This window comes from Helianthus annuus, chromosome 5 (assembly GCF_002127325.2).
Source record: "Helianthus annuus cultivar XRQ/B chromosome 5, HanXRQr2.0-SUNRISE, whole genome shotgun sequence".
Taxonomy (NCBI): domain Eukaryota; kingdom Viridiplantae; phylum Streptophyta; class Magnoliopsida; order Asterales; family Asteraceae; genus Helianthus; species Helianthus annuus.
Window position 1 is genome coordinate 174,529,132 of NC_035437.2, and position 27,691 is coordinate 174,556,822.

The 27,691-nt window shown below is 38.4% G+C and overlaps 1 long non-coding RNA gene and 1 other non-coding gene across 2 annotated transcripts; both read left to right on the top strand.

Moving 5' to 3' along the window:
• The first annotated feature begins 2,390 nt into the window (after positions 1–2,390).
• On the top strand, positions 2,391–26,862 carry LOC110942282. The gene is made up of 3 exons (XR_002594719.1): positions 2,391–2,513; positions 25,027–25,111; positions 26,479–26,862. It is a non-coding gene; the product is annotated as an uncharacterized LOC110942282 (long non-coding RNA).
• On the top strand, positions 20,525–20,630 carry LOC118492766. Its single transcript, XR_004894768.1, has one exon. It is a non-coding gene; the product is annotated as a small nucleolar RNA R71 (small nucleolar RNA).
• Positions 26,863–27,691: the final 829 nt, after the last annotated feature.

A 27,691-nucleotide genomic window follows, 5' to 3' on the forward strand; every position in this document is an offset into this window, starting at 1 on the left:
CGCATGTCGTAGCAGTCATACGCGTACGCGCGTGAGTACACGTGCCATAGTGGTGCGCACCCGCGCATGCAGCATGGGCACTAAAATGACGTGCGCGGCGTACCAAAGGGAGCCAAAACGGCGCGACTGTGTGGCGTGCTCGTAGAGGCTCACATGTGACGTGGCGCACGCGCGTAGGCGCGCATGGCAGTGAGCCAAAATGGCGCATGCGCGCAGGGGCGTGCAGACTTGTGCGCGCACAGAAGCTTCCAGCAGTTAATGCCATTGCAGTTACACTTCAGCATTTGAAACTGACGAATCAATGCGTTTGACTGAGAATTTAATGACGAATTAAAGTGCATTGAAGACGTTTAATGCAGTTTAATTCTCCCATTAAATTCGTTTTTCAGTTTCAACTTCATATCTGCTGTATAAATAGGAGGCTCCTTCAGCAGATTCTAGACACCGAATTTCTCCAGCAATTTCAATCTTTCTCCCTCTGAATTCTTCATCTTCTACAAGCAGCAAGGTACACCTTCGGGTTGGAGTCAAGACCGGCAGTACAACTGCTTGGGCTGTTGTATCCTGGAAACAAACGTGTTCTCCTGGGAGACACGAAATTTGTTTTAAGGGACCCGTGTCTAACACGATCCTCAGCCAAGAACACCAGTTTTGTTTAAATTTATGTTCTTGTTTTTTCTTTTTACTTTCAGTTATAATTGTTTAGTTTCAGTTTCATTCTGTTTGTATTGTAATTCAAGTTAATAAAAGGATTTTATTTGTTTTACACGAACGGATTCCTACATATAACGCCTTCTCTTTCCAAGGCAAACTATTTTTTAAACCATCGTTGATGATTTTAGTAGGGCAAAATGGTTTTTTTTATGAAATATAAGTATGAAGCAAGCATTTGCTTAATCCATTTTCACAAGACGGTGAAAACCCAATTTGGAAAAAATATTAAAAGAATAAGGTGTGACAATGGAGGTCAATTTGTTTCAAATAATATGAAAATATTCTAGGTAGAGCATGAAATTCTTTTGGAAACCACTTGTCCATACACTCCACAACAAGATAGAGTGATAGAACGAAAGCATAACATCTTTTCAAGACCGCACATGCTTTACGATTTGAAGCCAAATTACTTATTAAGTTGTGGGGAAAATGTATCTTGACAGCTATGTACATCATAAACAAATTACCATCTCAACTAATAAAGAACAAAACTCCATACGAGCTTTTATACAAAGAAGACCCGGAGTATGAACACATGAAGGTTTTTAGTTGCTTAGCATACTTTAGAAATACTGAAACAAAAGAAGATAAATTCAAAGATTGAACCTGACCGGGGGTGTTGCTTAGCTATCCTGTTGGAACTAAGGGGTACAAAATTTATGGTGTAGAACAAAGGAAATTGGCAGTGTGAAGAGATGTAAGATTTGTTGAAACTATTTTTTTCTTTCATTCATACTATATCACACGAAGGAAAGTTAGAAGAAAAAGATATTTTCATATACCCATATGATGAAAATACGACTAAAAGGGAGTGGATAAAAATGAATTACAAGGAGAAAACTCACCTGAGCAAAGTGAGGATAATTTGACAGAAGGTTTGCCACAAGAAAATGATATAGTTAGTGGCTCGAAACAGGAAGACACGTTGGATCATTAGGATACGGAACTCGAAAATAATCAGACGTCGGCTGAAAATTACAACACCAACATAAGACTCAAGTTGTTAAAAAAGTTAGAGAGAAAAGAAACTGTACACGTCCACAATACTTTGATGATTATGAGGTAAAGTTACTACCATCAGTTGACCACACACGACCCGCACACAATCAAAACCTCGATGGTACATTCTTTAGCTCATTATATAATTTATGACAAATTTATTGATTCTCGCAAACTTTCTTAGCGGCCATCAATTCACATGATGAGCCAAAGATTTTTTATTAAGCTGCACAAGACGAGAATTGGAAAGAGGCAAAGAAAAGAGAAATACGTGCTGTTGAGCAAAATGAGACTTGGGCACTCGAAAACTTACTAAGTGGAAAAGGAGTTGTTGACTCAAAATGGGTATATAGAGTGAAATATAAACCGAATAGCGAGATGGAAAGATATAAATCAAGCCTTGTGGCTAAAAGCTTTACACAGTTGGAAGGGGTAGTGTAATGCCCCAAAATTTGAATTTTAATCCACTAGTATGTTTCATTATGTATTAGTATGAGACAAAATAACTAAGCTATTTATCTTAGTTAAATAGTTAGTCAAACAAGTAAGGAATAAAACTTAATGTCAAATGCGACCAAATAGTAAATAAGAAGGACTAAAAGTGGGAAAATAGGTTGAAGTTTCTATTAAATAGAAAACTTCAGTGGTTAGTGTGTTTTTATGTGTGTGTGTCGACACCCAAGGAGAACAAAGAAGAAGGTTCTCCCAAACACTCTAAAATCCATAAATTTAAGAAGGATTTGAAGCTAAATCAATGCATGAATGAAGAATCCTTACCATCTCATGCTAATGAACATGTGGTAAGTTATAAATTTGGTTTGGTGATTTTTCAAGAAGTGGGTTATGATCAAACCATGAAGTAGTATGAAATTAAGTATGAGGAGGTGTTAGAATCACCATATAGGTCTTGGGTTATGAACGATTTGTAGTAATTTGATGTTTGGAGGTGAAACCCACTTCTAGTGGTGAAGATGGCAACATGAGTGTGTCACCCATGTCCAATCCTTGTTCAAATCTTGTTGTGCTATGTTGTATGTAATGCGTTCTTGTTAGGTAGATTGAATGTGATATGAATTTGTTGATGTTTTTGTGTTAACTGATGAATGAAAGCATGAAGTAGGAAGTAAAACATGAAACACTTGTACATTATGCATAAATTGTGGTATGCACACCAAGTGTTTGATGAAATGCCTAGGTGAGATTAATAGATGAAAAGGTATGCAAGTAATGGATGAAATCGTATAATATGGGGATATGATGTATTTGATGATAAATAAACATGAGAAGTCTATTTTTAGATGGAATTCATGTAGGATTTGGTTGGCCATGTTATTTGGTAAAAGTATGCATTAGAATATTGTACTCTATGTTGGAGTGGTATGATGTTTACTACATGTTTGAATAATTGCTTAATCATAGTTGATAATTAAAAGTACACTAAATGTGAAGCATATGAGATCATTAGAACAGGATGAAGTTAGAATGATGTTGGGCTGTTAAGCATAGGTCATGGTGTTAGTTGTAGAATTATGTTACTAGAATGAACGGAATTGAATATGTTTGGTGTATGCATATAACTAGATGATCATGTGGTTGTATGCTTATTGCATCATGAGTTGTAACACCCCGAAAATATTATATATTATTATAAGTTAACATTTACACATTTTATGTGTTAAATGACTAGGACGGTAAAAGTTAGTAAACGGGATCAAATTTAGTCGTTTAAACGACTAACCAAAGTATAGGGGTCAAATGCGTACAAATGAAACTTGATTTAATAAAAAAAACAAAATTATTACACAACACACACATTCATACGTATATGTGTGTGTCTGGAGATTTCCAGAGAAAATAGGAGGAGCAAGCTAGGGTTTTGATCTTTCATCAAATTAAAATCAAATCTTGAATTTAAGCTTGATAGAAGCCAATTTAGTAATCATCTCATCTTGGTAACCACCTTGGTAAGTTCTGATTCTTCTCTTGATGATCATTTGGAATTTGATCAAGTATAATATATGCAATTAAGGCATAGATTGAGATTTATAAAACGAAATTGTAGTGTATAAAGGCTAAATTCCGTCTATGATGTTGAAATTTAGTGTTATTGGACACGTATGTGTTGTGGTTGGTGTTCAAGTAGTGTTGGAAAGGGGTTCTGATCTTATGATGAAAAACCCCAAGTCCATGAACACTAGATAATATATTGATCTTGATTCTACTAGTTTATATACGTAATCTTCGTGTTTGAGATGTTTGATCATAACTAAAACCTTATAAGGTGTTAGAAAGTTATGAAATTCTAGTAGAAAGGTGGCTTAGTAATCACGCCTACAAGGTGTTCGATTAAATGCCTAAGATAGAAATATGATTGATCACGAACCGCAACGAGTTCGTGTGAATTCCTTATGTGAACATTGGCTTATGCTAATGGTCTAGGGATAAAAGGTGTATATTATTAACAAGCTAACAGGTTGTGAAATTATAGGCCACTCAAGCGGAATTCGGTAGTTCGACCGGTAGAGATGCTCGAGAAATCCGGTAGCTCACAGGTAAACAATGAGGTACGTGACTAATAGTTGCGTTTATTTAGTAATATAAGATTGTGTCTCATCTTCATTAAATTAGTATGCAATGCTCGATGATGATTGTTTATACCTTAGCCTTAAAGGGGCAAAATTGGGAACTAACGAGGTAGGACCGTTCTAAGTCATCTCGCAAATAACTCAAGAGGTTATAGAGACGATGGGAACATCTAACCAATTAAAGTGGTTAAATTTTAATGCACAATAAATTAGGACGTTTGGTGTTTTATCTAAAGTGATGGTATTCACAAAGATAGTCCAAATGGGCCTAAATGAATAAACGAACCTTGAATCAAAGAAAATGGTCGAATTCGAGGTATAAACGACCACGGAGTCGTAGAAGCGGAGGTGTGGATATAAAATGACCATAAAGTTCATTATGGTCGAAGGATATAAGAACATTTTATATATGAAGTTATCAAAACTAGTTAATGGTAAAAAAAATACCCATAACCAGCCAAACGAATCGGTTTAAAACCGAAGTTTAAGTTAGAATATAAATTTGGATTTTCTTTCAAATCCGGCTATTAAATTATGATAGAATTAAGTTAATAATCGAACCCCGAACATTTCGTAAGGTTCAAAAAAAAGGTTTGAGATTTTTTTATAATAACCAAAGCACCCATAACTGCGACCCGACGGGTCATTTTTTAGCCCGACCGTGTCAGAAAGTTTCATATCTCAAAAAGCACTCAGAACTGCGACCCGGCCGGGTCACTATTTAGCCCAGCCGTGTCAGAAATGTTTAATTTATTTGTGCAGAATTTGGAAAAAAAAAAGGTCATAACGGGCTGAACTTTGTAAATTCGTCTAAAATCATAGAAAAATCGTTAGGAGCTGTACTTTATATGGTTGGAAAGGTCTTTGAGTTATTTACGATTCGTTAGGTTAGTTAACATGAAGACTTGGTTCAAATGTTAAATGGATCAAAAAGGGGTCTGAACAGCAGCTGCGCAGAATGGGCAGCAATGAAATTATTATTTTTTTTTTGTGCACTAGTGCAATGACTTATTTAATGATCTTGGTAAACCCGGTAAGGGGCACCTAATAACATTAAACGTGTCATTGTGTATATAAGCTAGCTGGGATAGGCTAAGTGCTTAGAATAATAAGAAGCGTGTTATTCGAATCTTTGAATATAAATAACCGGGTCGAGTGTGAGTTAATCACCTCCCGCACCCGACAAGACGTTGCTTAACGAGTATTTAGTATGTTAGATAGTAAACGAGTCGGTGGATGAACTTTTCACCTTTGAAACCCGTATATAAATTTGTCATCACGGTTGAGATTTATCCTCGTGCAAGGATATATATGAAGAGCATGCATTGTCCAGAAATAAAAGAAATGGGGGGGGGGGTCCGAGGTAACCGAAACGGGTCATAACATTGGCCCCGCCAGGTACGTAAAACATGTATTATGTTGGCTCTAAGCCTTTACCGACTAAAAGACCCTTCGAGTGCGGGGTTGAGTAATAGTCACCCCGGTTTTACAACTTGAGCCCTTGCGGCATGTTTCTAAATCCATCATAGCCATGATTTGTGGTGGAATATGCACAAATGTAAAGTTGGATATGAAACTTGCAAGATTTAATAATCTGGTTTTGATACCAAAGCGTATTCATAAAATATGGTTTTATGAGGAACTGAGCCTTCACGTTATGTGTTGGTCAATGTCTAATCACGTTAAAACGCGAGAGTATAACTTATAACCTCCTCGTGTTATGCAAGAAACCGAAAGTCCTGAATATCAGTTTATTGTTCGGGAACGTATTATTTTCGTTCATATGTTTGAGTTACTAACCCTGTGGATGGTTGTAACAGGTTCACAGAAGGTAATGCTCACAAGTCGGATGAAGATCAAGTCAAGCCGCGAATCGAACACAAGAATTCGTCTGTCACCGCTTCCGCAAATTTAGTAAAGATGTAGACTAATGTTTTGGTCTTGTCGTATTTGTCGTGTATTAGCAAATGATATTTTAAATATTTGAGTCATAATAAAGAAAATGTTTTCTAAGGCTCCAAATTACAATTATATAATGAAAATCTTGTTTAAAATAAATAGGATGTTACAAGTTGGTAATCAGAGCTGAAGGTTAAAGACGAAGGTGTTCGGTTCAAGACTTGATCTCATAATGGTAAGAGTAGTCCTTAAAAGAACCATCCAACTTAAGTTGAGATTGTTGTAAATAAGGATTGAAGTTATTGTGGGAGCACATGTTGCTCCCAATGTATTGGTAAAAGATGGTTAGGTAGTATAAAGCCTAACCATAGATTGATTATCAAATGAGTTACTTGTGGAATAAGTATATTTGAATGTCTTGTATAAAAATACGGGCAAACATTGAATAACAAGATTATTAATAAATTGAAATGTTTGAATGATATGATGACCGCATCTGAAGATGACGGGAGTTAAATGATTTAAATGGCGGAAGGTTCGAAAGCATGACAGAGAACATGCTAGCAAAGAACCTAAATCAAGTGATGATTTGAGACAACGAAGTACATCAGGGCGAGTATCAATCAGGTACACGTTCTAAATTATGATAAGGCAAGTAAATCCGAGGTATAAACGACCGGATGGTTGTAGAAACCGAGGTGTTGTCAGCAAACTATGATTGCTAAGGCATGTAAAACCAAAGCATAAATGACCCCGGGAGGGTCCTAGAAGCAGAGGTGTTGCTTAGCAAGAAACGGTCATTGCTTTAGGCTATGATTGGTATAAAGCGTGGTAATTTCCTGTCATGGTCAGAAAGTGCCATGATGGGTGAAATGAGTGAATTATGTAAAAAAAAATTAAAATTAAAATTGATTTTGATGAACAAGTGAAAAGCGTTTCATTGGTCATTGACATGTAAAACCGAAGTAGAATTGATCCGAGGGACCATTGAGGCAGAGGTATTGTCATAAACCAATGAACCAACATGGCTTTGGTCATTGTTGGAAGTTAAAGCGTGAAACGTCTTTGCAAATGACGATATTTGCAAAGGACTATAAAATGTGTCAAATGTGGTTTATGGATCATGTATGAAAAAAAATGGTGAGCATGTAAAACCAAGGTAAAAGTAATCTCGATAAATATTGCAATGGGAAGGAGCGCGTGTACACTCAAACCCGGGAATGCAATAAAAGATAAGTGTCGTAATGGAAAGGAGTGCGCGTACACTCGAACGCGGGAAGAAAATAAGTGTAATAAAAGGAAGGAGTGTAATTACGCCCGAACCCGGAATTGTAATAGTAGTAAATGGTGAAGGCAAGGTAATAGACTTGGCCAAACCAAATAAAACATGTAGAAACATCGTTTATTGTTTATATTGATAAACGATGTGGGTAAATTCCATAAAACGACATGGAATAATAAAATGAAATGAATTAACTTCTGGTTATTGTTACAGTGGAAATATGTTGACCGAAGTTGGCGACGATACGGTATCCCTCATGACTGAGGAGATGCGCGAAAGGATTGATGAGAAAGTCAAAAAGGCTACCGAAGCCGTTTTACCCGGAGTCATGGAAAGGCTACAAGTCACCATGCTGACGACAAAGAAAGAAAAGATGAACGAGTTGAGAGAAAGCTCATCGGGGTGAGTATCACAGGTACACGTTTTAAAATTACAACAAGATAACGTTAGGAAACAATTAAACAATGGATTAAGGTTACGAATGAGAAATTAAGACTTGGGCGGAAAATATCTCCAATGAAAACTAAATGGATGATACGTATTATTCGCTATTGTGAATAATAAAGTATCAATAAATGCGGATTTAGAAACTTGGATAAGGGTAACCATCCAAGTAAGACGTTATTAATCAAATCCTTATGAGGAAGAACGATGATCACATTGATGGCTGTGATTGTATAAAAGATCACTAAAATAAACGTTCTAAAAGTGTTGGAAAGAAAACGGGTAAACCCAAAAGCTGTATAACAATAGAAGTGGTTTTACCAAATAAAACTTAAGACATGGGCCTTCGGGTCATTAGTAAAAGAAATGGACCTTCGGGTCATTAATAAAAGAGATGGACCTACGGGTCGCTAACAAACGAAAGACGGGTTTTCGAGTCATAAAAATGGTGATAAAGGATGACGAACCGAGGTGACCTCTGGGACACAAACAAAAAGGGAAAATGGACCTTAAGGGTCTCACCTCAAAAGAGGAAAGTTAAAGTAATAACCTACGAGGTATAATGCGTGGGAGTCGGTTATGATTCCCCGCGTAAAATGTGATGAAAATAAGAAACAGTCAGTTATCAAACTCTCAAAGCGAGTGACTGACTCAATTTAAAAGAAAACATCAAACTAAAATTTGGTTTTAGTGGAAATAGCGTTGTAACGTGTAAAATGAGTTTAAAAAAAAGGGAAGAAGAGTTTAATTAAAAGTCTTAACAGACTTGCACTAATAAGTGCAAGTAGAAGTTTCAAGACGAAAAGTTTTCGAAACACGAAAAGTAATAGAAAACTCAAAGTGAGGTGATGCGATCACGCTTGAGACACATAATGGGTGGGCACCCAAGATAAAGAAGTATATCATTGACCGGTGACCGGTAATTATAACCGGCAAGGCCGATAAAGGTCAAAAAGCTTTAGGACCTACTTATGGTGTCTATCGCAACAAGATTGTTTTGAAAAATTTTGTTAACAAGATGATACGAACGAACGACAAGAAGGTGAATCGTTCTAGTAAATAATTAAGAAAAGCATGTAGAATGTAAATGGCGGTCCATGAGACCCTACACGCGAAAGATTTATGTAGCAAGGCATGCATAAACCTTGACTCAAGAACCAAACGCATTATAAGCATATCGGTAAGTGAACGAGCGGGAAATGTTTCGGGGACGAAACCTTTTTAAGTGGGGTAGACTTGTAACACCCCGAAAATATTATATATTATTATAAGTTAACATTTACACATTTTATGTGTTAAATGACTAGGACGGTAAAAGTTAGCAAACGGGATCAAATTTAGTCGTTTAAACGACTAACCAAAGTATAGGGGTCAAATGCGTACAAATGAAACTTGATTTAATAAAAAAAAACAAAATTATTACACAACACACACATTCATACGTATATGTGTGTGTCTGGAGATTTCCAGAGAAAATAGGAGGAGCAAGCTAGGGTTTTGATCTTTCATCAAATTAAAATCAAATCTTGAATTTAAGCTTGATAGAAGCCAATTTAGTAATCATCTCATCTTGGTAACCACCTTGGTAAGTTCTGATTCTTCTCTTGATGATCATTTGGAATTTGATCAAGTATAATATATGCAATTAAGGCATAGATTGAGATTTATAAAATGAAATTGTAGTGTATAAAGGCTAAATTCCGTCTATGATGTTGAAATTTAGTGTTATTGGACACGTATGTGTTGTGGTTGGTGTTCAAGTAGCGCTGGAAAGGGGTTCTGATCTTATGATGAAAAACCCCAAGTCCATGAACACTAGATAATATATTGATCTTGATTCTACTAGTTTATATATGTAATCTTCGTGTTTGAGATGTTTGATCATAACTAAAACCTTATAAGGTGTTAGAAAGTTATGAAATTCTAGTAGAAAGGTGGCTTAGTAATCACGCCTACAAGGTGTTCGATTAAATGCCTAAGATAGAAATATGATTGATCACGAACCGCAACGAGTTCGTGTGAATTCCTTATGTGAACATTGGCTTATGCTAATGGTCTAGGGATAAAAGGTGTATATTATTAACAAGCTAACAGGTTGTGAAATTATAGGCAACTCAAGCGGAATTCGGTAGTTCGACAGGTAGAGATGCTCGAGAAATCCGGTAGCTCACAGGTAAACAATGAGGTACGTGACTAATAGTTGCGTTTATTTAGTAATATAAGATTGTGTCTCATCTTCATTAAATTAGTATGCAATGCTTGATGATGATTGTTTATACCTTAGCCTTAAAGGGGCAAAATTGGGAACTAACGAGGTAGGACCGTTCTAAGTTATCTCGCAAATAACTCAAGAGGTTATAGAGACGATGGGAACATCCTAACCAATTAAAGTGGTTAAATTTTAATGCACAATAAATTAGGACGTTTGGTGTTTTATCTAAAGTGATGGTATTCACAAAGATAGTCCAAACGGGCCTAAATGAATAAACGAACCTTGAATCAAAGAAAATGGTCGAATTCGAGGTATAAACGACCACGGAGTCGTAGAAGCGGAGGTGTGGATATAAAATGACCATAAAGTTCATTATGGTCGAAGGATATAAGAACATTTTATATATGAAGTTATCAAAACTAGTTAATGGTAAAAAAAAATATCCATAACCAGCCAAACGAATCGGTTTAAAACCGAAGTTTAAGTTAGAATATAAATTTGGATTTTCTTTCAAATCCGGCTATTAAATTATGATGGAATTAAGTTAATAATCGAACCCCGAACATTGACGTGATGTCGTGGTACACGCAAATTTAATCCCAAAAACAACTATAGATAGTGGTAAGAGGGTATCGAACTAGAAAGAGTTACATAGACATAACTCGTGTATAGATAATTGTTGTGATAAAAGGGAACAAAGTACTCGGATTAGATAATGCGAGGTTGTTTCCCGATGACCAATTAATCAATAACCAACCCTAACCCTTCCCGTGATATCTCGATTGCCAACGGCACCAAGAACATACGATTGAGACTAGAAATTGCAATACCAATTAACACGCTACAAACAATTATGCATACACCATGATAAACAAGCAAACACAAGTTATCATTCTAGAAATTCAGAAATAAACACACAAGAGTTCAAAGGAAACCTGCACCTAGGATGATCACCGAAAGTTCTAGCCACTCATAGCTTGGTGAATCATCATAACAAGCAATTCAACGTTCATACAAATCAAAAACACAAACCGAATGTTAGGAAATGTTTAGAACCAAGCCTAGACAGCCAAAATCGCCCCCAAAGTGTTTCACAAACGTCCAATCATGAGGAATGATGAAAAGACACCATAAAAACTGACTTAATGAGGCAGTTACATGTTTTCTCGCAGACTCCACCGTAATTTACGGTCATACCGTAAATTACGGTACACTTCAGAATGTTACGGTGCATAGAGACTGATTTACGGTGGAGATCCAGATGAAATCCAGGTCCACCGTAAATTACGGTAGGACCGTAATTTACGGTGGTGAGCTGATATGTCTTCTTTGTTTCGTCTCTTGTTCCACGCTTGACCCGTTCATCTCTAAACTCTCCAAAGCTGCATTTAATCCATCTTTTAGCCTCCAAGCCGTACCTGAGACATAGACAACAGTAGTTACCTAATTCAAGATAATTACGCACATAAATGGGGGATAAACTTGTGTTTTAGCATTACAAAGGGTTGTCCAATGGACCACCCGTCACATCCCCACACTTAACCGTTGCTTGTCCCAAGCAACTCATCAAATCAATTTCAAAACAAGTGATCAAATTAAACCAAACAAAACATGCAATCTTTTTACTAACTCCTTTTTAACACCCAACCAATGCACCCCTCTCTAAATCTCTCCTCTCGGCTACAATTGAATACTAGCAAAGATAAGCTAGACACACAATAGGCAAACGGGTGGTTGCACAATCATAGGCTTGTACCTGAATCTATCCTTCTCCTATAAGTGCCAAACATGAATGCAAATCAAAGGGACTTCAAGGTTGTAACGTGGCTAGGTGTATAGGTAGGAAATGGGATATATATGAAGTAGCGAAAATTCGACCCGGTCTTTTTATTACAAAAATAAACAAACAAACAAACTTAACTACTATATACAAGACAATTAAACTTCACTTTTTTTTCATTGCTTTTCTCTCTCTCTCTTTTTTTTTTTTTTTTACCAAAGCAAGCAACCATACAATAAAGCTTTAAACATATCTACCTCAAACTAATAAATCTACTAATACTATCACTAACACTTATAAGACCGAGTCAAATTTGGGTAAAATTTTAAGTAAGTAGCTAGGGGTAACAATTGATAGGCTTTTAAGGCACAAAATGGGCAACTAAATGTCCAAACCCCCGCCCCTCTCACTACCATGCTCATATATATACTTATGAGGTCCAACCCCCCAAATCCCACACTCGCTCACACCAACGACGAGGCTACCTAAATGCCCTTATCCTTTCTACATTCCTGTCTAACTAAGGACTCAAATCGCATTCAAGCACAAGTTCTAATGCACCCCCACCCGTAGCCACTCTCATCAAAGACAATCATTATTTATGTACAAGTGTGGCTACAACTCTCACCAAGAATGAAAAAGGTATCAAGGGTTGCCGGTGCACCAACTTGGGGTTAATCTAGGGTGTTCAAATTCTCACATCGTTTCGCTTGGCTCAAAATTTTTCAAAAACTTCAAAAATTCTCCCCATCCCCACACTTGGGATACATTGACCCCAATGTATGGCTTTAGGAGGCTTTGATCACTAAATCATTCAACATCGACAAAAGCTTCTTCACTCAAACCACAAATTTCTTTTTGTATTTTTTCATTTTATATTTTTTTTATATATTTTTTTTCTTTTTTAACACATGACACCACCAACAAGCACCAACCCAACAAACGACACAATCATACACCACCCAACCATAATCAAAATAAAAACACAAATATGTACAAATTATACAAAAGAGAGAATACCACCTGATTAATAGTAGCGCGGTCCTGGAGGTCCAAAAATGGATGACATCATGTCATTCCATTCTCCAAATCCAAACGCGCCGCTGCTACTTCCTCCTTGTTGTTTGGCTCCCTCTTGCTGCCTCGGGTCAAGCCATTGTGAATGGTGAAGTGGTGGAGTCGGATATGAGACACTACCATCATAAGGCGGTAATGAGGCATAGTCCACATGTTGTGGATCCTCAACAACCGGCCTTCCGGCATGCCAATTTGCATGCATCCTCCTCGCTTGATCGTCGAAGTACCTATTATTCGTTTCCACCTCTCGGGAATACACCAATGTGCGGTTCCACGACTCTTGGCGATCAAAGGTATGTTTTAACGACCGCTCTATACTTGCACTATTCCTCGTGTTTTGATCATACAACGTCCTCTCCGACCCCGACCATGTATCAAAAATAGATGCCGGAGGGCGTTGACTTTCAGTCACTTCTTGCATTGTACCGTTATAAGCCCAACCCGGCTTAGAAGATTGTTGCGCATAATCGTAAAACATACCACCATGACCTCCACCATAACCCCCTTGACCCACATTCAAGTTCACCCCACCTTGCGGTTGCTCCTCATAATCTTCATCCCCGCTTGGGATCTCTGCTTCACTCTCGGGTTCATCCTCTTCACCCGGTAACAAATCTCTCGCATTCGCCTTAAGAGCTCTCCACCTTTGGCCTTCTGACTTTAACTTGTGATAACGCTCCGTCTGAGTATACGTCCAAACACTCCCCAACTTATCCAACGTAAAAGGCTGGTGCCTTTTTGTTACTCCCCGATCTTCAGATGTTATCGCCTTCTGTTGTTTCATCAACCCCGTAATTATTCGACAATAAGGGACGATGAATCTTCCATACTTATTCCAGCAGATCCATAAGTGGTTCATGATAGGATAACGTACCGGGAAACGTGGAGCCCCATGCATTAACGAATAAAGAACGGGTACCTCCGGAAACCTCACCTGCTCTTTGTCTCCCCTTCTTGGAATGACATTGAGAAGACAGATTGTATGCAACAATTTAGCTTCAATTTTTAAATTCTTCCGGTATAGAATACCACTGTATTTACCGGGTAAAAATATTGCTGCCAACATATCATTCCATCGAACATGTTTTTCCGGTTTAAGCAAGAGGTCATCGAGAGTGGGAACCATGTAATCACGAGCCGGGAGACTATCATACTTTCCGAGCTTCTTTAACGTGTCAAATGACATCTCCACCGGTACCCCGTGCACCTCACCAATCAACTTCATCTGTGACGGCTTGTTAAAATTGTGACATTTCAAGGTCGCCATCCATTCTTGTATCTCGGTCATAAATAAGTTGCTTTTGTCTTTATCGAAACATTTAAGCGCCGATTCCCATCCTAACGCCCGAAACTTATCAAACACCCCAAACTGTTGGAACTCCACTTCCCGAACCTCTCGTTCACAAATGAAGGCTGCTGCCTTGTTCTTCAACTTATTCATGCAGTCATGGTAGAGTGTCGGTTGCCACTCCTCTGCTTGATCATCTAACGGACCCGAATTCCACAACGGCTTATCACTTGGATCCAATTCCATTTCTTCTTCGCTCTCACTTTCATCCACCCGGCCCAAAAATTGTCTCTTTCTCGGTTGTTGTTCCACTTGTTTGCCTTTCCCTTTTGATGATGACGAACTAGATCCTGCTTTTTCTTTTGTCTTAACCATTTTCCTACACACATGAGAACAAACAACACAAGCAAACAAAACAAAATTAGGCTCCTTTCTCCAAAATATCCCCACACTTGCTTGTTACTATGGTTGTAGATGCTAGTGAACTACAACGTATGAGTTTTTCAAAAATTTGGGCATGGTGTCTCTACAATGTAGAAATCCCCCATAAGTTCACTACTTTATTAGACATCCTACATCTACAATCATACTCATGTTCAAGACAATTAGCAAATAACATTATGAACAAGCAAGTGGGTATGAACAAACATCAATAACCTCAATCTTCACAATGCACCATCAAAATACACAAATTAAACTTCCATACCTTGATTTGAAGATGAACAAGTGCTTATGAAACAAAAACTCCAAAAACCCCCAAAAAATTTCGAACTAGGGTTTGGGATGCGGACCCAAAAACAGCGTTTTCTTGTAAATCTCTTGTCAAAATCAGAAACTACGTGAAAAATTAGTCAAAATAGACTCCGATTTCACTTAGTTTGGACAAGAATTGAAGGAGTTATGGAGGATTGAAGGTGAAGAAGGTTATGGAGAATTGTGGTTTCTTGTGGGAAAGAGATGATGGAAGAATGTAAAGTGAAAATGATTTGTGTGGTTGGGGTGAAGTCACGTAATCAGATGTTATTATTATATTTTTTTTTATGTAACTGCGGAACCCTGACCGACGGACCTGAATTTTTTCCGCACCGTAATTTACGGTGAGACCTGAACTTCAATTTCTTCACCGTAAATCAGTAATGAAATACCGTAAAACCCCAAAACTTTCAACATCCACCGTAAATTACGGTAGTACCGTAATTTACGGTACAACCTGAGCATGTCTCCTTTTTCCAAAAATTGAGTTTCTAAGTGAAAATTTTTATATTTTTTAATTTTTTTTATTTTTTTTATGTTTTTTTTTCAAAAACTTATAAAAATTACCCTACCCCCTCAAAAATCCCGTGTTGTCCTCAACACAATGTTAGAATAATTCATGACCCGAACATCCCCACACTTGTTTCAAACACGGATTTCGAAGAAATACGGCAATTGTGCAAATTATACAAAACAAACAAAACAAAATACTACTATGTACACTACCAAACCTGGGCCTCTCATGGTTGTTCCTCATCGACCGGGCGCAAGATGTAGCCCGCTTTGTCAAGCTCCAAGTTGTTGATGTCATTCCCCTCCAAGTATGGCTTCAAGCGGTGACCATTCACCATTTGTTGTTTCAATGTTTGCACGTCTTGGATGTCTACATCAACAAATCTCCCAACTCTCCGAATGACATACGGACCCATCCATTTGCTTTTAAGCTTGCCCTCGAACATCTTCAATCTTGAGTTATACAACCAAACTTTTTGCCCCACTTAGAATGTTTTCTTTCTCAATTTTGCATCATGCACTTTCTTGAGTTTATCTTTATAGGCCGATGCACATTCGTACGCCTCATCTCGAATCTCTTCTATCTCGCTCAATTGCAACTTTCTCAACTTACCCGCCTCATCATAATCCGCGTAAACCGTCTTAATCGCCCAATGTGCTCTATGCGCTAACTCCATTGGCAAATGACAACCCTTACCATACACCATCCGGTAAGGCGTTGTGCCAATAGGAGTCTTGTAAGCCGTTCGGTATGCCCACAATGCATCGTCTAACTTGCTCGACCAATCCTTTCTATCCGTTCTTACCGTCTTCATGAGGATCTCTTTGATTTGACGGTTGGACACTTCGACTTGTCCACTTGTTTGCGGATGGTAAGGTGTGGCAACTCAGTGGTTTACGCTATATCTTTTCAATAATTTCCCGAAATTGAAGTTCTTGAAATGCGAACCACCATCGCTTATAATAACCCGCGGGATTCCAAAGCGAGAAAAGATGTTGGATTGAACAAATTTACAAACAACCGAATGGTCGTTCGTTCGTGTTGCAATAGCCTCAATCCACTTCGAGACATAATCCACCGCTACCAAAATGTATAAGAAGCCATTCGAGTTCGGGAAGGGACCCATAAAATCTATACCCCATACATCAAATATCTCAACAACCAAGGTTGGTTTTAATGGCATCTCATCCCTCTTCGATATACTACCCATCTTTTGGCAATTTATACAATTTCTAGTAAATTCACACGCATCCTTGAAAATGGTGGGCCAATAAAACCCACATGAAAGAACCCGATAGCCTGTTTTATGCCCACTAAAATGACCCCCACATGCGGACGAATGGGCATGGGTCAAAATTTCCAACACTTCTGTTTCGGGCACACACATTCGTATAACTTGATCCGGTCCAATCTTGAAGAGATCCGGTTCATCCCAAATGTATTGCTTTACTTGGACCATGAATTGTTGTCGACCCTTTTTGGTCCAATGACTTGGAATGGCACCCGTGGCTAAATAGTTGACATAATGAGCATACCACGGTGCAACGAAAGTGGAAACGGCTAAAAGTTGCTCATCGGGAAAACTTTCATTGATTTCACTCACATCATCGGTTCCTTCCACCGGAATCCGAGACAAGTGATCCGCTACTACATTCTCACTTCCCTTTTTGTCTCGGATTTCTAGATCGAACTCTTGTAACAATAAGACCCACCGAATCAAACGAGGCTTCGCGTCCTTTTTCTCCATCAAGTACCGGACCGCGCTATGATCCGAATAAACCACCACTTTGCTCCCCCAAATATACGAGCGAAACTTATCCAAAGCATACACCACCGCTAGTAATTCCTTCTCGGTTGTGGTGTAGTTAAGTTGCGCTTCGGATAAAGTTTTACTCGCATAGTAAATCACCACCGGCTTTCTATCAACCCGTTGACCCAAAACTGCACCAATAGTGGTGTCGCTTGCATCACACATTATCTCAAACGGCTTTGACCAATCCGGTGGTTGCAAAATAGGAGCTTTGACCAAGTGTTCCTTCAAAACAGTGAAAGCTTGCATACACTCGTTAGTAAAATCAAATGGGACATCTTTTAATAACAAGTTGCATAAGAGTTTGGTGATAACACTAAAACCCTTAATGAAACGTCTATAAAAACCCGCGTGTCCCAAGAATGACCTTACCCCCTTAACATTTTTCGGAGGTGGCAAAGATGATATTACCCGTATTTTTTCCCTTTCAGAAATCACATGACCCAACACAATGCCCTCTTGCACCATGAAATGACTCTTCTCCCAACTTAGCACTAAATTTTTCTCAACACATCTTTTTAACACTTTTTTTGTAATTCGTTGAGACAAGCATCAAAACTAGTGCCAAAAATGGAGAAGTCATCCATAAATACTTCGAGCGACTCTCTAACCATGTCCGAGAAAATACTCATCATACATCGTTGGAAGGTTGCCGGAGCATTGCACAAGCCAAATGGCATTCGCCTAAAGGCAAAGGTGCCATATGGACAAGTGAAGGTGGTCTTGTGTTGGTCATCCGGGTGTATGGCGATTTGGTTGTAACCAGAATACCCATCTAAAAAACAATAGTATTTTTGACCCGATAGTTTCTCAATGATTTGATCAATGAATGGTAGCGGGAAATGATCCTTAGAAGTGGCGGCATTCAATTTCCGGTAGTCAATACACACACGCCACCCGGTAACCGGTCGGGTGGCAATTTGTTCACCACTTTCATCCTTGACTACTTGAATGCCGGCCTTCTTAGGCACAACTTGGGTGGGACTCACCCAAGCACTATCCGAAATTGGATAAATAATTCCCGCATCCAACCATTTAATTACCTCTTTCTTAACTACCTCCCGTAGGTTCGGATTCAATCGCCTTTGAGCCTCTCGTGTCGGCTTCGCATCTTCAGTGGTAATGATCTTATGCATGACAATGGATGGACTAATTCCTTTGAGGTCGGCAATCGTCCATCCAATAGCTCCCTTGTTCTCTTTTAAAACCTCCATCAACGCTTGCTCTTGTACCAACTCCAAATTAGAGGCAATAATGACCGGTAAGGTGTCATTATCCCCTAAAAACACATACTTCAAGTGGCTAGGCAAGGCTTTGAGCTCCAACTTTGGCGGTACCTCCAATGATGGTTTTGTACCCGAATCGATCTCCGCCGGTAGACCTTCAAATTGATGAGTCCATGGCGGTCTACCTTCTTTCAACGCCATCGCATCTTGCTTTTCCTCTTCAACCCGGAGTGCATAAGCATGTACCTGTTCAGAAAAATCACACAGGCAAATATCCAAACCATCCTCCTCATACTCATGCGGGTTGCATCCGTCAACTATATCTGCCATGAAACACTCATCAACACCATTAGCATTAGAATTGTTAGTAAAAACATTCAAACGCATTTTTCTATTTTCAAAAGCCATATCAACTGTACCAAATCTACAATCAATAATAGCATGTGCGGTGCTTAAAAACGGCCGACCCAAAATTATATTTTGTTGTTGCTTAGGGTCCGCCGATGAGTAATCCAAGACTAAAAAGTCAACCGGGTAATAAAACTCATCAATTTTGACAATTACGTTTTGGACCATACCCCGTGGTAGCTTATGAGACAAATCGGCCAAAACAACCGTTGTCTCCACCCTTGCTAACGGACCAAAGTCATATTGGTCATATAAGCCCCCCGGTAAAATGCTAACTCCGGCTCCAAGATCTAGCAACGCCTTAGCCATTTGAAAATTTCCAACTTGTATATTAATCAATGGCGTGCCCGGATCTTGGAGCTTAGGAGGAAGCTCCCCATTTAAAACCGCACTCACTTGCCCGGTTAAATCCACCCGCTTAGGCACTTTCTTTTTGTTTTGCCTTTTTTGTGTACATAATTCTTTTAAGAATTTTTCATAAGCGGGGACTTGTTTTATTGCATCGAGAAGTGGGAGATTTATTTTCACTTGTTTAAACATGTCCCACATCTCCTCTTTTTGAGGACCTCTCGACACAATAAAATTTTTCATTCCCGGGTCAAGTAAGGCCGATGGAAACGGGACTTGACTCGGTTCACCCTCAACTTTTTCATTCTTTTCATTTTCACCCAAACCCGGTTTTTTAACAATAGTTTCTTTTGGTTTAACCGGTGAAATTTCATCATCACTTTCATTACCCGTAACATCCTCAACTACCCCCTCAACCAATTCGGGTGACAAATTAGCTTTACCTCGTGACGAACCATGTGAAGGGTTTACCTTAGTGTCGCTTGGAAGTTGACCCTTACCTTTCTTCAATTTGCATCTCCATTTGCATCGAGCTGGTTCCGTTTTTGCATCTCCATTTGCATGCTCTTTAGCATCTCCATCATCTCGTTTCCACCCGAAGACCCCCCTTGTTCTTGACCCGTTTGATATTGTTTTTGATAGCCTTGGTTATTTCCGCCTCGGTATCCACCTTGGTTATTGTAAGATTGGCGTGAACCAAAGTTACCTTGACTACCTTGAAAGTTCGGGTTGGCTTGATTTGAAGGGTTCCCATACCGAAAATTCGGGTGGTTCCTCAACCCGGGGTGGTAGGTGTTAGAGTTCATGTTATTGTAATTCCTACCACCTCCTCCTTGACCTTGACCTTGAACCGCATGGACCTCTTCGTATTGCCCTTCCAACATCCCTTTGCAATTTTCAGCCGCGTGACCTATTTCATTACACAAAGCACAAACATCATAAATTTGATTAGTGGTTTGAACATTACCATCATCTATGGCGTGCACTTGAGGTCGGGCAATGGCCGGTCGGGCTCTTCTTGAGGCTTGAGCTTTCCTCTTTGATGTAGTTGCCATGCTTTCCAAGAACTCCCAATCATCGTTCTCATAATTTGTTCCAAAAGTCCCACCGGTAATAGACATCAAATCACGTGCATCTTCGGTACTCAACCCCTCGTGAAAGGCATTCATCAACTCCCACAATTCAATTCCATGGTGAGGGCAATTCTTTATCATCATATTGAAACGCTCGAATGCCTCGTGAAACATCTCACCATGTTGTTGTTGGAAGCTTCTCAACCCCTTTCTTGCATCGTTGGTCTTTTGGGCGGTGTAAAACTCATCCAAGAAAGTTTGTTGCATCTCCCCCCATGTATATATGGATGCCAAAGGTAACGTGTAAAACCATTTCTTCGCCTTATCTTCCAAAGAAAATTGGAATAATACCAATTTGATATCGTCGGCCGAAAACCCTTGACTCCCAAGAGTGTTGCAAATTGAGTCATAAGCCTCTAAATGAAAGTAAGGCTCCTCCGTTGTCAACCCCTTGTACTTTGGTAAACTTTGCAAAGAGTTGGTCCTTACTTCAAATGTTCGCCCTTGATCATTATGAGGAATGACTACCGGTGAAGGGTTTTGAGTGATTACCGGCCGAAAATGTGCTTCGATGCCCCTCACATTTTCTCTAAGGTGTCTCCTTGGTACACCATACCTACCTCTTGGAATAATAGGACCATTTGGCCTTGGTACTTGCCCTTGTGGTGCGATTGGTTGTTGAAATTGCCATTGCGGCATCGGTGGGCGTTGAATTTGCCTTTGGAATTGTTGAACATTAGGTTGTACATTTTGTGGCCGGACTTGTTGCAATGGGATAGGTTGTTGCATTGGTGGCCCTTGTGGTCTTGGCCGAATGTGTTGTGGTATAAGTTCTTGTTGAGGCATTCCACCAACACTTGCCATCCCTTGGGATTGACTTTGAACATACCCAAACTCCCCTTGATCACCATAACCTCCATAAAAATACCCATCCTCATCATACCCCTCAAAATCTTCAAATCCCTCATCATAACCATCTCCTTGAATTCCAGAAGTTTGCCCAAATGGGATGGTCGAATACTGAAAACCCGATTGTTGTGGTCTAAAGGATGAAGTAGTATGCACAATGGTTGAATTTGGTGCAATTGTGAAAGCGGATGATGATTGACCCGTAGTTGGGGGAAAGAAGTGGGATAATGGTGGGATTGTGGTGGATAGGTTGTAGGTGATGGCGGGTTCAGCTTGAGTGGTGATTGGTTGGGTGACATTGGATGGTGTGAATTCGGCGGTGGTATTAGGTAATGTGGTGTTTGGTGATGGTTGGGTGGAAGTAGGTATAAAAGATGAGGATGATTGACCCGTTGTAGGTGGAATTTGAGAATCAGCCATGATGTTTCTCGGTGTGATGGGTGAAGTGGGTGAACCAATGATCTTGTTTTCTCATACTAAAACTCTGTTTTGTCTTAGCGTTCTTTCAATTTCCGGATCAAACGATAGCGGTGATGACCTGTGAGAGCCCCTAGTATGCATACACCTGAAGTACCTGCACACTAAAACACAACCAGCGTAAACCCGAAAATAACAAAACAAAACTATTAAACTAACACACGTTGCGCACTACTCCCCGGCAACGGCGCCAAAATTTGACGTGATGTCGTGGTACATGCAAATTTAATCCCAAAAACAACTATAGATAGTGGTAAGAGGGTATCGAACTCAGGGAGTATGTGGAAAGTATGTCGATTGTATAGCTTTGTAATTAAACTACAATTACCTAAAATGCAGAAATTAAAACTCAGTGATTTAGATTGTTGTTTTGGAAAACTAAATTAATAACTAAGAGCAAATTGAAATTGGTTGTTTAACAAATTAGGAAAACAATGACCATCTTAGGATTCAGTTTCTTTAAACAATTGTGTGTAATTCCAACTAGAAAGAGTTACATAGACATAACTCGTGTATAGATAATTGTTGTGATAAAAGGGAACAAAGTACTCGGATTAGATAACGCGAGGTTGTTTCCCGATGACCAATTAATCAATAACCAACCCTAACCCTTCCCGTGATATCTCGATTGCCAACGGCACCAAGAACGTACGATTGAGACTAGAAATTGCAATACCAATTAACACGCTACAAACAATTATGCATACACCATGATAAACAAGCAAACACAAGTTATCATTCTAGAAATTCAGAAATAAACACACAAGAGTTCAAAGGAAACCTGCACCTAGGATGATCACCGAAAGTTCTAGCCACTCATAGCTTGGTGAATCATCATAACAAGCAATTCAACGTTCATACAAATCAAAAACACAAACCGAATGTTAGGAAATGTTTAGAACCAAGCCTAGACAGCCAAAATCGCCCCCAAAGTGTTTCACAAACGTCCAATCATGAGGAATGATGAAAAGACACCATAAAAACTGACTTAATGAGGCAGTTACATGTTTTCTCGCAGACTCCACCGTAATTTACGGTCATACCGTAAATTACGGTACACTTCAGAATGTTACGGTGCATAGAGACTGATTTACGGTGGAGATCCAGATGAAATCCAGGTCCACCGTAAATTACGGTAGGACCGTAATTTACGGTGGTGAGCTGATATGTCTTCTTTGTTTCGTCTCTTGTTCCACGCTCGACCCGTTCATCTCCAAAGCTGCATTTAATCCATCTTTTAGCCTCCAAGCCGTACCTGAGACATAGACAACAGTAGGTACCTAATTCAAGATAATTACGCACATAAATGGGGGATAAACTTGTGTTTTAGCATTACAAAGGGTTGTCCAATGGACCACCCGTCAAACATTTCGTAAGGTTCAAAAAAAAGGTTTGAGATTTTTTTATAATAACCAAAGCACCCATAACTGCGACCCGCCGGGACATTTTTTAGCCCGACCGTGTCAGAAAGTTTCATATCTCAAAAAGCACTCAGAACTGCGACCCGGCCGGGTCACTATTTAGCCCGGCTGTGTCAGAAATGTTTAAATTATTTGTGCAGAATTTGGAAAAAAAAAGGTCATAACGGGCTGAACTTTGTAAATTCGTCTAAAATCGTAGAAAAATCGTTAGGAGCTGTACTTTATATGGTTGGAAAGGTCTTTGAGTTATTTACGATTCGTTAGTTAACATGAAGACTTGGTTCAAATGTTAAATGGATCAAAAAGGGGTCTGAACAGCAGCTGCGCAGAATGGGCAGCAATGAAATTATTTTTTTTTGTGCACTAGTGCAATGACTTATTTAATGATCTTGGTAAACCCGGTAAGGGGCACCTAATAACATTAAACGTGTCATTGTGTATATAAGCTAGCCGGGATAGGCTAAGTGCTTAGAATAATAAGAAGCATGTTATTCGAATCTTTGAATAGAAATAACCGGGTCGAGTGTGAGTTAATCACCTCCCGCACCCGACAAGACGTTGCTTAACGAGTATTTAGTATGTTAGATAGTAAACGAGCCGGTGGATGAACTTTTCACCTTTGAAACCCGTATATAAATTTGTTATCACGGTTGAGATTTATCCTCGTGCACGGATATATATGAAGAGCATGCATTGTCCAGAAATAAAAGAAATGGGGGTGTCCGAGGTAACCGAAACGGGTCATAACATTGGCCCCGCCAGGTACGTAAAACATGTATTATGTTGGCTCTAAGCCTTTACCGACTAAAAGACCCTTCGAGTGCGGGGTTGAGTAATAGTCACCCCGGTTTTACAACTTGAGCCCTTGCGGCATGTTTCTAAATCCATCATAGCCATGATTTGTGGGGGAATATGCACAAATGTAAAGTTGGATATGAAACTTGCAAGATTTAATAATCTGGTTTTGATACCAAAGCGTATTCATAAAATATGGTTTTATGAGGAACTGAGCCTTCACGTTATGTGTTGGTCAATGTCTGATCACGTTAAAACGCGAGAGTATAACTTATAACCTCCTCGTGTTATGCAAGAAATCGAAAGTCCTGAATATCAGTTTATTGTTCGGGAACGTATTATTTTCGTTCATATGTTTGAGTTACTAACCCTGTGGATGGTTGTAACAGGTTCACAGAAGGTAATGCTCACAAGTCGGATGAAGATCAAGTCAAGCCGCGAATCGAACACAAGAATTCGTCTGTCACCGCTTCCGCAAATTTAGTAAAGATGTAGACTAATGTTTTGGTCTTGTCGTATTTGTCGTGTATTAGCAAATGATATTTTAAATATTTGAGTCATAATAAAGAAAATGTTTTCTAAGGCTCCAAATTACAATTATATAATGAAAATCTTGTTTAAAATAAATAGGATGTTACATGAGTATGAAATGTATATAGTGTCATTAGTATAGTCTACTATAATGACATGGATGTATGAGGTTAAGTCGAAAGTTCATATGATAAATCGCTGTCTTTCTGAAAGTCAACTGTGCATTAGTAGCAATTCTAGACTTTTTGTCACAATTGTAATGTTATAGAAAGTTATATGATGCGTGTTATATCCATATGTATTATATGTGATGACGTGATGAATTATATGAGTTTCAAAAGATTGACTTATGGAAATATACCTTATGCTTGTTAGAATTGACTAATGAAAGTCAAATGTGAAACATGAATTTGATATGATCGTTAATATGTAAAATCATGTATGCTAACAAGAATGTGAATGCAATGACATGAAAGTATAGGGATCATGTCAAGATGGATGGAAGCATGGAAGGCTAACGGGTCAAAAGGAGGCGAGGAAAATGGATGTGAATACGGACACTTAAGGTAAGTGATTTCCGGAATCACTTCTTATTTATAAATGAAGTTTGGTATGTTGTATATTGAGAACCACGTAAGAAGTTACGGGTAAGGGTAAGTACCAAGGTAAGTTCATATGAACTTCGTCTATCCTTAATGTAAATTAGGTTGATAGTTTCATCATGTTAATGGAATGTTTATCATGTTACTAAAATGTTCATCATTTGACTGAAATGTTCATCATGTTAATGGAATGTTCATCATGTTACTAAAGTGTTCATCATGTTAATGGAATGTTTATCATGTTACTGAAATGTTCATCATGTTAATGGAATGTTCATCATGTTACTGGAATGTTTATCTTGTTAATGGAATGTTTATCATGTTACTAAAATGTTCATCATTTTACTGAAATGTTCATCATGTTACTAAAGTGTTCATCATGTTAATGGAATGTTCATCATGTTACTGAAGTGTTCATCATGTTAATGGAATGTTCATCATGTTACTGAAGTGTTCATCATGTTAATGGAATGTTCATCATGTTACTGAAGTATTCATCATGTTAATGGAATGTTCATCATGTTGGTGAAGTGTTCATCATGTTAATGGAATGTTCATCATGTTACTGAAATGTTCATCATGTTAATGTAATGTTCATCATGTTACTGGAATGTTCATCATGTTAATTGATTGCTCATCATGTTACTGAAATTTCATCATGTTAATGGAATGTTCATCATGTTTGTTCGAAGTTAGTCGGTTATCTTTAATTGCTATTGCATTGATTTGTGTTGATATGTTTGTAGGAAGGCTCCATTTACGAATAAGTGAATGTGACTCGTATGTATGTATGTATGTATGTATGTATGTATGTATGTATGTATGTATGTATGTATGTATGTATGTATGTATGTATGTATGTATGTATGTATGTATGTATGTATGTATGTATGTATGTATGTATGTATGTATGTATGTATGTATGTATGTATGTATGTATGTACGTATGTACGTATGTACGTATGTACGTATGTATGTATGTATGTATGTATGTATGTATGTATGTATGTATGTATGTATGTATGTATGTATGTATGTATGTATGTATGTATGTATGTATGTATGTATGTATGTATGTATGTATGTATGTATGTATGTATGTATGTATGTTGATATGGAACTGTAGCGTGTGTAAGTAGTGTCAACTTGTATGTACGCACATATGAATGGGATACGTATGAATGTACTTAGATATATGAAAGTGTATACACGTGTTGTAATCTAATGATTGTAGATCACTAGTATACGTATATGTGAAGATGTGGGTTTTCAATATGTTTGAGATTATGTATTCCTAACCATGTTACTATTGAGAATGAAATGGAGTGCAGGTATGGGAATGCCGGACTCTCGAGGAATTGACGTCAGACTCGAGTAAATAAAATTGAGAGGATGTTTCAATGGAATACCTTACGTAGTTAGAATGTGATATAGCCTTTTAAGTATATGTATTAAATTATATATGATGTCACCATGTACTAACGTGTTGGTTATATATGGTGACCGCAGGTTAGTCAGATATTCATGATGGACAAGTGAACGAGGGTCGAGTTGAAGATCATGGATTGTAAGGGAAAGCGGTCACGTTGTTTGTAATTATTTGTTAACATAGTTACATTAAATAAATGATGAATGATGTATTCATGTTAAAAAGGTTGACCTAAACGGTATTCAAGTATGTTAGAGTAGTTAAAAGAAAGAAATTTTATGGTTCATTTTCCGCTGCGTCGTTTTGGTTCAAATCATGATTAGGGTCTTACAGGTAGATTTCCATGACACATTTGCACCGGTGGCAAAACTGGTTACCTTTCGTACCATTCCGGCGGTTGCAACCAAAAGTAGGTGTATTATTAGTTAACTTAATTTCAACAACGTGTTTTTACATGGCAAGTTGGAAGAGGAGGTCTACATGAAAATTCCACTGGGTTTCAAAAGAGGGAAAGAGAACAAAGTGCGGCATCTTAGAAAATCTTTGTATGGTTTGAAGAAAACATCGAGGAATTGGTACCAAAAGTTCACCTCTTCTCTACAAGAAATTGGTTTCACTCAATTAAAAGCCAATCAGTCATTGTTTATTTTCGAGACTGATGATTCTTTTGTAGCCACTATCATATACGTCGATGATCCGATTATCGTTGGAAATGACGAAAGAAAGATTAGAGACACAAAGTTGTTTTTGATTGAAAAGTTTAGTATCAAGGACGTGAGTATTTTGATATATTTCTTAGGAATTGAAGTAACATGCACCCGAGATGGAGTTGTGCTCAATCAAAGAAAGTACATTATGGAATTTCTCAAGGATTATGCTATGATATGATGTAGACCAGGTACATTTCCCATGGAAATATACCAAGTTGGCAAGAATGAAGAAGAAATAAGGGTCTATGCAAACAAGTATCAAAGACTTATTGGAAGACTACCATACTTGCAAGCAACCAGACCAGATATCACTTATAAACAATTAATGTTCTTAGTCAGTTCGTTGTTGATCCTCGAAGGAATCACACTGAGGCAACAATAAAAGTGTTGAGATGCTTTAACGCT